This window comes from Mustela lutreola, chromosome 15 (genome assembly GCF_030435805.1).
Source record: "Mustela lutreola isolate mMusLut2 chromosome 15, mMusLut2.pri, whole genome shotgun sequence".
Classification (NCBI taxonomy): Eukaryota; Metazoa; Chordata; class Mammalia; order Carnivora; family Mustelidae; genus Mustela; species Mustela lutreola.
In genome coordinates, this window is record NC_081304.1 from 67,261,355 (window position 1) to 67,266,013 (window position 4,659).

The following is a 4,659-nucleotide window of genomic DNA, read 5'->3' on the forward strand; positions in this document are numbered from 1 at the left end:
GTAAAAACACAATATTGGATTTTTAAAAAGATTATTTATTTATTTATTTGAGAGAGAGAGATGGCAAGCAGGCAGAGAGGCAGGCAGAGAGATAAGAGGTAGCAGCTTCCTGCTGAGCAGAGAGGCTGATGCGGGGCTCGATCCCAGGACCCTGGGGTCATGTCCTGAGCTGAAGGCAGCAGCTTAACCCACTGAGCCACCCAGGTGCCCCTAACATTGGATTTTTGATTGGAATTGAATTTACAGATGGTTTTCGGTAGTATGGACATTTTAACAATGTTAATTCTTACCATTCATAAATATGAGCTATCTTTCCATTTGTGTCTCCTTGAATTTCATATCAATGTCATAGATTATGGGGTACAGATCTTTCATCGTCTTAGTTAAATCTTATCATAAGTATTTTATTAGTTTTGATGCTAGTGTGAATTAGATTGTTTTCTTTATTTTTTCAGATAGTTCATCATTAGAGTGTTAAAATGCTCCTGTCTTGTGCTTACTTTATGGCAGCACATATACTCAAATTGGAATGATGCAGAGAAGATTAGCGTGATCACTGAGCAAGGATGACATGAAAAACTATTAAAAAAATGAAACAAAACAAAATTCTTCTCTTTTATATATTGATCTTGTATTTGGCAGCTTTACTAAATTTGTTTTTTCAAAATTTTTTGTGAATTTTTTAGGATTCTTTTACATGTAAGTTCATGTTATCCAAAAAAAAGAAAATTTTACTTCTTCCTTTTCTTTTTTTTAAGTCTTTTATTTCTTTGTGTTCCTTGTTTCTCTGGCTAGGACATCCAGTACTATGTCAAATGAGAGTAGTGAAAGTGGACACATTTGTCTTTTTTCTGATCTTTAAGGGGAAAACTTTCAAACTTTTTTGATTGAATATGAGATTACCTCTGGGCTTGCAATATGTGTTTTTTCTTTAATGGATTTTTTAAATTATTTTTAAAAATTTTTTATAAATATATAATGTTTTTATCCCTAGGGGTACAGGTCTGTGAATCACCAGGTTTACACATTTCACAGCACTCACCATAGCACCTGCCCTCCCCAATGTCCATACCCCCACCATCCTCTCCCAACACACTTCCCCCCAGCAACCCTCAGTCTGTTTTGTGAGATTCAGTCTTTTATGCTTTGTCTCCCTCCCAATCCCATCTTCTTTTATTTTTCTTTTCGTACGCCCGAAACCGCCTATGTTGCATCTCCACTTCATCATATCAGGGAGATCATATGATAGTTGTCTTTCTGAGATTGATTTATTTCGCCAAGCATAATACCCTCTAGTTCCATCCACGTCATCACAAATAGCAGGATTTCATTTCTTTTGATGGCTGCATAGTATCCCATTGAACATATATACCACATCTTATTTATTGATTCATCTGTTGAAGGACATTTAGGTTCTTTCCATAGTTTAACTATTGTGGACATTGCTGCTATAAACATTTGGGTGCATGTGCCCCTTCAGAATGCCACGTTTGTATCTTTAGGGTATATACCCAGTACTACAATCACTGGGTCATAGGCTAGTTCTATTTTCAGCTTTTTGAGGCACCTCCACGCTGTTTTCCAGAGTGGTTTCACCAGCTTGCATTCCCACGTACAGTGTAGGAGGGTTGCCCTTTCTCCACATCCTCGCCAGCATCTGTCATTGACTGACTTGTTCATTTTAGCCATTCTGAAAGGTGTGAGGTGGTATCTCATTCTGGTTTTGATTTGTATTTCCCTGATGCCGAGTGATGTGGAGCATTTTTTCATGTGTCTGTTGGCCATTTGGATGAATTCTTTGCAGAAATGTCTGTTCATGTCCTCTGCCCATTTCTTCATTGGATTATTTGTTCTTAGGGTGTTGAGTTTGATAAGCTCTTTATAGATTTTGGATAGATACTGGCCCTTTATCTGGTATGTCATTTGCAAATATCTTCTCCCAGATAACTTCTGACAGTCATCTTTTGGCTTTGTTAACTGTTTCCTTTGCTGTGCAAAAGCTTTTTGATCTGATGAAATCCCAATAGTTCAGTCTTGCCCTTGCTTCCCTTGCCTTTGGTGATGTTCCTAGGCAGAAGTTGCTGCTGCTGAGGTCAAAGAGGTTGCTACCTGTTCTCTCCTCAAGGATTTTGATGGATTCCTTTCTCACATTATGCTTCTTCATCCATTTCCAGTCTATTTTCATGTATGGTGTAAGGAAAAGGTCCAACTTCATGTTTATGCATGTGGCTGTTCAATTTTCCCAACACCATTTGTTGAAGAGGCTGTCTCTTTTCCATAGGACATTCCTTCCTGCTTTGTTGAAGACTAGTTGACCATAGAGTTGAGGGTGTATTTCTGGGCTCTCTATTCTGTTCCATTGATCTATGTCTGTTTTGGGGACAGTTCCCTACTATCTTGATGATGACAACTTTGTAATAGAGCTTGAAGTCTGGAATTGTGATGCCAACAACTTTGGCTTTCTTTTTCAATATTCCTCGGGCTATTCGAGATATTTTCTGGTTCCATATATATTTTAGGATGATTTGTCCCATTTCTTTGAAAAAAACGGATGGGATTTTTGATAGGGATTGCATTAAATGTGTAGATTGCTTTAGGTAGCATAGACATTTTCACAATATTTGTTCTTCCAATACAGGAGCATGGAACATTTTTCCATTTCTTTGTGTCTTCTTCAATTTCTTTCATGAGTACTTTAGAGTTTTCTGAGTATAGATTCTTTGTCTCTTTGGTTAGGTTTATTCCTAGGTATCTTAGGGTTTTGGGTGCAATTGTAAATGGGATTCACTCCTTAATTTCTATTTCTTCAGTCTTGTTGGTATAAAAAAAATGCAACCAATTTCTGTTCATTGATTTATATCCTGACACTTTACAGAATTCCTATACAAGTTATAGCAGATTTGGAGTGGAGTCCTTTAAGCTTTCCACATACAGTGTCATATCGTCTGCAAACAGGGATAGTTTGACTTCTCTTTTGCCAACTTGGAAAAGTTTGGATGCCCTTAATTTCTTTTGGTTGTCTGATTGCTGAGGCTAGGACTTCTTGTACGATGTTGAATAGCAGTGGTGATAACGGACATCCCTGCAGTGTTCCTGACCTCAGCGGTATTCAGTTTTTCTCCATTGAGAATGATATTTGCAATGGGTTTTTCATAGATGGCTTTGATAATATTGATAATATGTGCCCTCTATCCCTACACTTTGAAGAGTTTTATTCAGGAAGGGACACTGCACTTTGCCAAATGCTTTTTCAGCATCTATGGAGAGTATCATATGGTTCTTGTTCTTTCTTTTATTAATGTGTTGTATCACATTGATTGATTTGCAGATGTTGAACCAACCTTGTAGCCCTGGAATAAATCCCACTTGGTCGTGGTGAATAATCCTTTTAATGTACTGTTGAATCCTATTGGCTAGTATTTTGGTGAGAATTTTCGCATCTGTGTTCATCAAGGACATTGGTTTGTAGTTCTCTTTTTTGATGGGATCCTTGTCTGGTTTTGGGATCAAGATGATGCTGGCCTCAGAAAAAAAGAGTTTGGAAGTTTTCCTTCCATTTCTATTTTTTTGGAACAGTATCGTGAGAATAGGAATTAATTCTTCTGTAAATGTTTGGTAGAATTCCCCTGGGAAGCATCTGGCCCGGGGCTTTTGTTTGTTTGGAGATTTTTGATGACTGTTTCAATCTCTGTACTGGTTATGGGTCTGTTCAGGTTTCCTATTTCTTCCTGGTTCAGTTGTGGTAGTTTATCTGTCTCTAGGAATGTATCCATTTCTTCCAGATTGTTGAATTTGTTGACGTAGAGTTGCTCATAGTATGTTCCTATAATTGTTTGTATTTCTTTGGTGTTTGTTGGTTGTGATCTCTCCTCTTTCATTCATGAATTTATTTATTTGGGTCTTTCTCTTTTCTTTTTGATAAGTCTGGAAAGGGGTTTATCAATCTTATTAATTCTTTCAAAGAACCAGCTCCTAGTTTCGTTGATTTGTTCTATTGTTTTTTGTTGTTGCTGTTGGGTTTTTGTTTGTTTATTTGTTTCTATTTCATTGATTTCTGCTCTGATCTTTATTATTCCTCTTCTCCTGCTGGGTTTAGGCTTTCTTTGTTGTTCTTTCTCCATCTCCTTTAGGTGTAGGGTTATGTTGTGTATTTGATATCTGAGAGAGAAGCATAGGTGCACACGTCTGTCACTGCGCTCCCCAGGAGCATGTCTGGGGAAGGCGCAGCACGCCACCCCAGGAGAAGAGAAGGAGCCATTGGCCTTGTGGTCGGGAAAGGTCGGGAAGCAGAATAGCCTGCCGTGGCAGGAACAGCAGGCCATTGGCAAGACAAGTGTCACCTGCTCCCTGTGCGGAGAGACAAAGCCTGGTTCCTAAGGAGACATGAGGGGATGACTAGGGCAGGGATGCATGCTCCACTCTGAGGAAGGAGTCTGGGCAGAAGACAGGCCTTTCCTGTGCCTCTGGTCCCAAGGGGACAGCATCTCCTTGACCACCTGTCCGTAGGGCCGACTTGGGCTAGATACCAGGCGCCATATCCGGAACTTGCAGAAATAGCTCCCTCGAGAAACGGGCAGTCAGATGCCATCTTTCTCCAAGATATGACAGCGTTTTCGGTGGCAGGGAAGGAGTGGGGACAATCCCCCAAAGCTCCCCATT

General features: G+C 39.4%; 1 pseudogene; it reads left to right on the forward strand.

The window, feature by feature from the left end:
- The first annotated feature begins 492 nt into the window (after positions 1–492).
- LOC131817184 (U6 spliceosomal RNA) lies at positions 493–611 on the forward strand (annotated as a pseudogene).
- The last annotated feature ends 4,048 nt before the right edge of the window (positions 612–4,659 follow it).